This window comes from Phyllostomus hastatus, unplaced genomic scaffold (assembly GCF_019186645.2).
Source record: "Phyllostomus hastatus isolate PE091 unplaced genomic scaffold, TTU_PhHast_1.1 phas_contig_86, whole genome shotgun sequence".
In the NCBI taxonomy this organism is placed as follows: Eukaryota; Metazoa; Chordata; class Mammalia; order Chiroptera; family Phyllostomidae; genus Phyllostomus; species Phyllostomus hastatus.
The window spans coordinates 42961241-42969410 of NW_025333977.1; positions in this window are offsets into that span (position 1 = coordinate 42961241).

Below are 8170 nucleotides of genomic sequence, written 5' to 3' on the forward strand. Positions count from 1 at the left end.
AAACCACAATATTATTTTATATCTAAAAATTAACAGTAATACCTCAATATCACTAAAAGCTCAAAATCCAACTGCAAGGGTTCTGAATCACTGGCTCTATACCAAGAGTAATTTGATTATCAATAAGCATAATAACAAAAATGGATTATAACACATTAAATATGTAAATTACGAATTCAAAGTGATAACAGAAAATAAAACCAATTTAGTCATATTTGGAAGGCTATCTGAAAACTGGTAACTTGGGGAGAAAGAAACATTTATCCTGCCTTACCCAAGGTAATTAGATAATTGAAGGGAAAAGAATCTATATAACTATGTAGAATTATTCCAGTTAATGAATGCAAGAGTCTTGTTAGAGAGGTGTTGTTTTTCAGTTCCTAAATAATTAACAGGCGCTTAGACAATGATTATGAATGGCTGCAAAAGCTATTAATGGAAAAGCTGATGAAGAATTTTGTATGAATGGATCAGGATGTCAAGACCTGAATTTGCTGCTCAGTCTTAATGATGTTCCTTCCACTCAGCAAAAAGTAGTACCCAGCAACACCTGTGAGTGTCTTGCCAGAAAAATCCTGAACGTGGTCAAGCCCCCAAGTCTATCCATTAGGGAGAAGCACAGCATAAAGGAACATGTTAAAGGACATCTTGGGGATGCAGTCAACCAAGTCCAGAATGTGGTCCATTTTACAGGATAAATAACTCAATTTTGTTTATCAAATTGTAAGGAAAAGGGGTAGGGGAAGCTTCTCATTAAAGGAGACTTAAGTAATACATAAAGTAAATGCAAATGTTACCTTTCTACCTTGATTTGATTTGAACAAATCAATTTTGAAACAAAAATTTGAACTGAACTATGAGGTAAATGTCTTGGGTAACCTTTTCTACTTAATTTTGCACTTGCTTTAATATGTGGGAAAACGGAAGTACCTTTTCTATACTGTAGGAAGTTACAGCCACAGTTGATTATACTAGTTAGCTATATGCCTAAATTTTATAGTAGGACATTTTAGTTCTGTTTGTTTTGAAAAGTATTTGCTCACAGTCCCAAAATTAAGTAGTGGCAAACCTGGGGCTGAACATGGATTTTCTGATGTCCTGCGACATTCTGCTGTAGTGGGATGCGACTTCTAAAAACCAGGAGCATATAGTTGGAGACAAGATCATATAATTGTAAAAGACTTCACATGCATTTCCTCATTTATTAAGTTAGGGGAGGTGAAGATGCATGAGGGCAAGGAAACCTGAAGAAATCCCAACTGAGGTCCAGACGATTTGAAAAAGAAGAGGACAGAAGGGTTAAGAGAGACCTGGGGAAAGGAGGGTAGAAAATGAGGAAGAAGAACAGGGTTAACACCTTTTTCCTTTTGATCTCAGGACTTTAGGACTCTCAAACATGTATCTATACAGGTTACTTAGATTACTCTTACCATGAATTTAGTGATATATTCTGTTTCCAGGGATCTGCCACAGCCTTTTACATTTTATTGGTTTTACTTTGTCCTAAAAATGTTGAAACTGTAGGCAATGCCTTATTACCTTACGTTTTAAGAATAAAGACTTGTAAGAAAGTCTGCCTTGCAGGATGACATCATTAAAAATAAGCTCAACAGTTATTCAGCCAAGCTTAGAATTTTATTAATTTTAGCTTTTTGTATATATCACAGATGTTTAGATAACTCAAGATCTTTAAAGAGGTTACTTATAGGCTGTTAGAGGAAGATGTGACTCACAGAACCAAGGCTGTTTTCAGTATTTCATTTGAATTCTGGAACGATGCCAATGACCCTCTAATGTTAAGTGATTTTACTGATTTTTATTTCTTTGTGAGGACTAGTTTTAGTTTTTGTAATATGTCTTCATCCATTTTTTCTAGCTACCCAAATTCACTGTATGCACAGTGTCCCAGGCCTTCTCATGAAGGTCATATTTACATTTTTGTATAAGCTTTTGAATATTTGGTTGGTGGGGAGGGAGTGGTGAGGAAAACACCCACCCAAAATTATTTTCTGAGACTTGCTTTAAAAGGTGTGTTTTCAGGTGTCTTGTCAACAATTCTAAAATTCAATCTTTTAGAATCTTCTTTATTTAAGTCAGTACCTATGTGCTTATAGTAATACTATGGGTCATTTTATTTTTCTCACTGTCATTGGGACATATATATTTTGTGCTCCTTTTATGTAATGGTTTTAAAGTATAACTTACTTGCATATGTTTGGGGAAGTAGAATAAAGTAAAAACTTGACAGGCAGAAGATACTGGTCTTAGAAACTAGTTAATGATATCGATACACTCTGAGGAAGATGTGATGAAATTTTTAAGTCATTTGCTATTGTTAAAGACATAAATAGAAATCTGAAACACTTAACAGTCATTTTTTCCCGTGGTAAAATAATGTTTCTTGGATGTCATTTGAGAAGAGGCAATTAAAAAGGAAAGATATACATCTTTGAACTGTTAAAAATAGATACTTAGATGTTTCTGAGAGGGAGCATTTGAATCTCTTCTTTGACATTTACCAGTTGTTCCCTTAGGCAAATTACCCAACATCTATCAGATAGTGTTCACATAAAGAAACACAGAATTTCCTCTTTGACTCCATTGCAAGTGTGGACAGATAGGATAATGTATGGAAAAACACAAGTGTATCGTGATGACAAATAAACACTGATGGTTTGCCCAGAGAGAAAGAAAACTTGATTCAAGGATTAAGTAATTGGCTTCTTGCCAGCGGACCACAGCCCCCAATGACTTTTATCTCTTTTTAAGTTAAGACTAAACTAGTTTTAGCAGGAGGAAGAGGCACCAAAACTTGCTAAAAATATGACTCAGCATGAGAATTTTAAGTTTTCAGTGTTTCTGCTATATAAGATAATTTGTACCCAGCTAAGGAAAAAAAATAAATTTTGGGGGGAAAGGATGACTGATCCAAAACTATTGACTATTGTCAAATTCTCATTCCTGAAGCTTAACTTTTTTTCATCTTTTGTTAAATAAAAATAAGAAATGAATGTCAGTTACCAAGATACTTAGGTTATGACTACTCACTTTCAGCTGTGGTTTCATTATATATAAATCTTTGGTTTATCTGATCAAAATTAAATGAAACAAATCTCTAACTTAACATTTCTCCAGAGGAAACACAGTGAGGCTAACATAGCAAAATTTGGAAGCTCATTAATAATCAGTGAATAAACCACTCATCCCTGCCCTCCTTGGTGGAAGGAAAGAGCACCAGTAAAAATGGTAGGGAACCCAATGGAGCTTCCCTTCTTGGCAGAATCTGAGTCTCAGGGAAGGATTTAGTAGAGGAATGGGGGTGTTAGGAGGCAAAGAGAAGGCCCCCTTGGTGGACCCAGACATTTTCTTTGTCCTTCCCGACGCCTGTACTAAAAAGTTTCTGAAGGAAATACAAGAATAGATGCCCATTAAAATCATCCCTCGCCCCCACTCCAGCTTTTCTCTTCTTCAAATAAGTAACTGCTGTTAATTCTGTTTGTGTTGGAATGCATTTATATAAGCATAGTATTTTGTATATAATGGTGATCACAGTAACTATATAATAACTACACAAGTTGTCATTTGGATTTTGTTTTTCATGGTAGAGCCTCAGAACTGTCAGTCTAAATACATCTACTTCATTCTTCTGAATTGGGTTGGCAAACAGTTTCTTTAAAGGCCAGATAGTAAACGTTTTAGACTTCACAGGCCATGTGGTCATCTTGCAATTACTGAACTCTTAACATTTAATAACAAAAGCAGCCATAGGCAATACATAACTTATGAGCACAGCTGTGTTCCAATAGACTTTATTTGCAAAAACAGGCCAGGTTTGACCCATGAGTCACAGTTTGCCAAACCCCTGTGCTAACTTATGCATATGATTAATCATGTCCAATTTTTCACTATTAAACACTGCTGTTAGGAATATATTTTGGAAATAACCCCCTACGTGTTTGAGTACTTCTTTAGGAAGTGAAATTGTCAAGTTAAAGGTACGCATACTTAAATATGTAAATATTGCTTCCAAATCCTCCAACCCTTTACCAACATGTAGTCCACAAAACAGTAAAATTGGGCTTCTTGCAGCCTGCCAACACTATTATTTATTTTTATTTTTACCAATAAAATGTGCAAAATACTACTTTCCTCATTTTTATTTGCAGCTGCTTAAAAATAGTTGAGAAGACTTGAGAGAATTAATCCTACTCCCTTACCTTTTTTCTGCCTAATTTAGAATAAATGACGAGGCAGATGCAGAAATCAAGAAGATGGAGACTATTACCTATGCTGTTGATAAAGCTGTTGGACTGTATGGCCTAGGTCCACAGTAACAGTCGTTCTCCAAATACTACGTTCTACAATTAATCTTTCCCAGTTTATCCCAGGCAGAGTTGGAAGACTACAGATCTGCCATTGGCAGTCTCTCTTCAGAAAACATGGGAAAGCAGAGAATTTGTGATTTGTAAGACTGTTACATCCCAAAAGGAGACTGGCTGGATTGCATAGGTTGAAGTGCGTTTCCCGAGCTCACCGGTTAGTCGTCCCTGGGGGGTGCGGGGCAAGGCACATGCCAAGTGCCCCCTGGAACAGGAGCATGAAGTCTGTCTTCCACCCGGAAACAACCCGCTCTAGCCTTAGTGAGGCACACCACCTACCCAACAAGTTAATGGCCATTTAACTTCTTATGAACTACTCTTTTCCTTTGCTCATTTTTAAAAACTGGTTTGTTCATGTGTTTCTGTTGCTTTGTAGGAGTGCTTCATTTTATTAAGGTATTGATTTTTGGTTATTTGTTGCAGCTACTCTATTAGATCTAAGATGCCATTGCTCGTAAGATATTTTATACCCTCCCAAGGGAAGGGAGGTTTAATGTCACAGTGAGTCTTATGTCACAATGACTCTTATCACTTAAAGTTTTTATTTCATGTGTATTGAAAGTTTGCTTAGACTTTTTGTGTATATAGTTAAAAGGGAAACATACGCAAAAGAGATGGGCTAAGGTATTTGCAAAACATTTCAGATTCAAAGGTCACCCACTGTCTTGGCCGAGGGATGTGTCTGTTCAGCGCCCTCACTGCACGTGTTTCTCCACACTGTACATCATCCTGTGTGTCCTTGAGAATACGGTGGGGCCGCAGTTCTCCGAGAGTGCTTCAGTGCTGCCCTGCAACACTCTCCAGGTCATGGGCACCAATTCTGTGCTTGATGCTGACACTGTAGTACTTAGCAGTAGATATATCAAGGTTTCAAACATGCAAACAAGAACAAAAAAATAGGACCTGTCACTTCCTCCTTCAGTGGTTTTTGAATAGTATGTTGTGTGAAGTGTTCAGGGGTAGCACCTTCTCAGTAGTAATGGGAATAGAAGCCGAATTTGAACATGTGCAGCCAGTGGCTCCACTTGACAGCCCCCTGGCAACCCACAAGCATGACACCGTTGATTATAACACAGATGTTGGTTTCAGATATACTAACATTTGAAGAAATCTTGGTTATAATTGATGAACTAGACTTTTTTTAGTGTGTCATGATACATCTTTTCTTTCTCTTGGTGGTAAGATATATAAAAAATAATAACCTAATTATGTGTACAATTCAGTATTCATCGCATTTACAACATTGTGCAACCATGCAACCATCAACTTCCAATTTTTTTCATCACCCCGAACAAAACTGTACCAGTTAGGCCATAGCTCCCCACTTCTCCTTTCCAAGCCCATAGTAATTTCTAATTTACCTTCTGTCTCTCTAAATTTGCCTGTTTAGACATTTTATATACTTGGAATCGTACAACAGTTCTCCTTTGGTGACTGGCTTCTTTCACTTGGCATAATTTTTTTAAGGTTCATCCATGTTGTAGCATGTGTCAAAATTTTATTCCTCATTAAGGCTGAATAATACTCCATTGTATGTATATGCTATATTTGTTCATCCATTTATGTGTTGATGGGTACTTGAATTGTTTCCATCTCTTGGTTATTGGGAATAATGCTGAAATGAACATTGGCATACAGGTATGTGTTTGAGTCCCTGTTTTCAATTTTGGGGGGCATATACCTAGGAGTAGAATTACTGGATTACATAGGAACTCTGTTTAACTTTTTCAGAAACCTCCAGACTGTCACATATCTTTTAGCTCTAACATCTGATGGACACTAGGTGTGCAGAGATGAGGAGACAGTTGTTTCTTTGTTCCTGAACTGGTAAGCGAGCAGTAATGACTGTGAGTGAACTGGGGGCAAGCGTCTTCAACAGCATCCCCACAGGTTCATGTCTTACAAGTACAAGAGCTACAAGAGGTTCTTTTTTTTTTTTAATTTTATTTTAATTGCTCTTCTATCTTTTACTCCCATCCCAGCCCACCCACCCAGTACCAGAGGTTCTTTAGAACAATGAGATTAGCTGTAGTAAATAAATCCAAGGAGTAAGGCTGTGCCCACAGTTAATGAAAAAGTTACCCTTTCTGAGGAACCACCTGGATGACCTGGGGCTTGGGAAGGAAAGAAGCTGTTATGAGAAGGAGACAAGGAGAGAGAAGGAACAATGAATCTATTAATATCATTTAAAATAATACCACGCATTATGTACACACATCAAGTGATACATATTGTGCTTAACATTGTACAGTCATGGGCCACTTAATGATGGTGATGCGTTCTGAGAAGTGCACGGTTTAAGCAATTGCCACATTGTGCACACATCACAGAGGGCCTGTACACACACACAGACAGTCTAGCCTTCTGCACACCTGGGCTGTATGCTATAGCCTATAGCCTATTGCTTTAGGCTGCACGCCTGTACCATAAGGAACAAGCCTGTGCTGTACGCATGCTACTGTGTGGAGGATACCGGCCAGCAGTATCCATCTCGGCTGCGGATGTTCGTCAACACGCGAGAAAAACATACACAGACACAACCAGGTCCTGTGGGGGAATAGGAACAGCAGGGCCACTCCTCACGTGGAGGGCACGCTGCTTGGCCACCCTCCCTGGTGGGGAGAGCACCCTGTTCCCCCCTTCCGGAGAGGCTTTTTATTTGTTTCGTTTGAATAAAAATTCAGGTAAAAGCTCATTACTTATTGCCAGGAAGTAAGGATCAAACAATAGATAACAAGGACATCTGAGGGCCTATTTTGAGTCAGGATCAAAGAGCTGTAAAACTTTGAGGAACAAACTTACTTCTTCCTTGGACCCTTATCATTCAACTGAGAGCATTCTAAACAAAGCAGGTTTCACAGGATCTTACATATTCTTTCCTAGGCCTGATCACCTGGGGAACCCGCCCTTTCCAGCACAGGGCTGCACCACCCTGTCATTGTTTCAGGCTTAGGTGGAGCAAGGGAACTAAGGCAACCAAGAGATAAGGAGATTTTCTCCCAGACAATGAGGACTCAGGCTACGTCAAAGCGAGGAGCGAGGGTCCATCACCCCCTTTTGCTGTAGCCCCCAAAGTCCTTCCTTGGGGGCCTCCCACGTGATCGTGCCTATCTTAGGTCATTCCCCCCTTGGGGAATCTTACCCATCACTGGCTAACCGACCAAGCTTTTGGGGTTCAGTTATGAATGAAGCAGCAGAAGCAGTGCTCCTGCCAGGGAGATAAGCTTTTGTCTCCTTGCTGGCTTATGGTCCAAGGTCACTCCCTCAGCCTTAGCCTTGGCGGGGTTACAGCTTCTGATACCAGGCAGGGCAGTTCCCAACACTACTGTACAAAACAACACGAGAGCAAACAAGCCGCAGTAAGCACGAGATGCATGTAGCTCTGCCAGTGTAACAGCATAGTTTCACAGCAAATGTTTTTATAAATAGAGTGCACTCTAAAATAATGATAAAAAGTGTAGTGTAGTAACCATATAAACCAGTAACACAGTCCATTATCATTACCGAGCATTATGTAGTATACATAACTATGTGTTACACTTTGCCTGGCAGCACAGTAGGCTTGTTTATGCCAGCAGCACCCCAAGCATGTGAGTGGTGTGTTGCACTACAATGTTACCACAGCTATGACCGTTAAGACCACTATCATACTGCTAGACAACTGGAATTTTTCAGCTCCACTACAATTTTATGGGACCATCTCGGCATATGCATTCCACTGTTGACCAAAAAGTTGCCATACGGCACACGAGTGTGTGTGTAATCTTTAAAGCAAGGTTGGTGTGCTATTT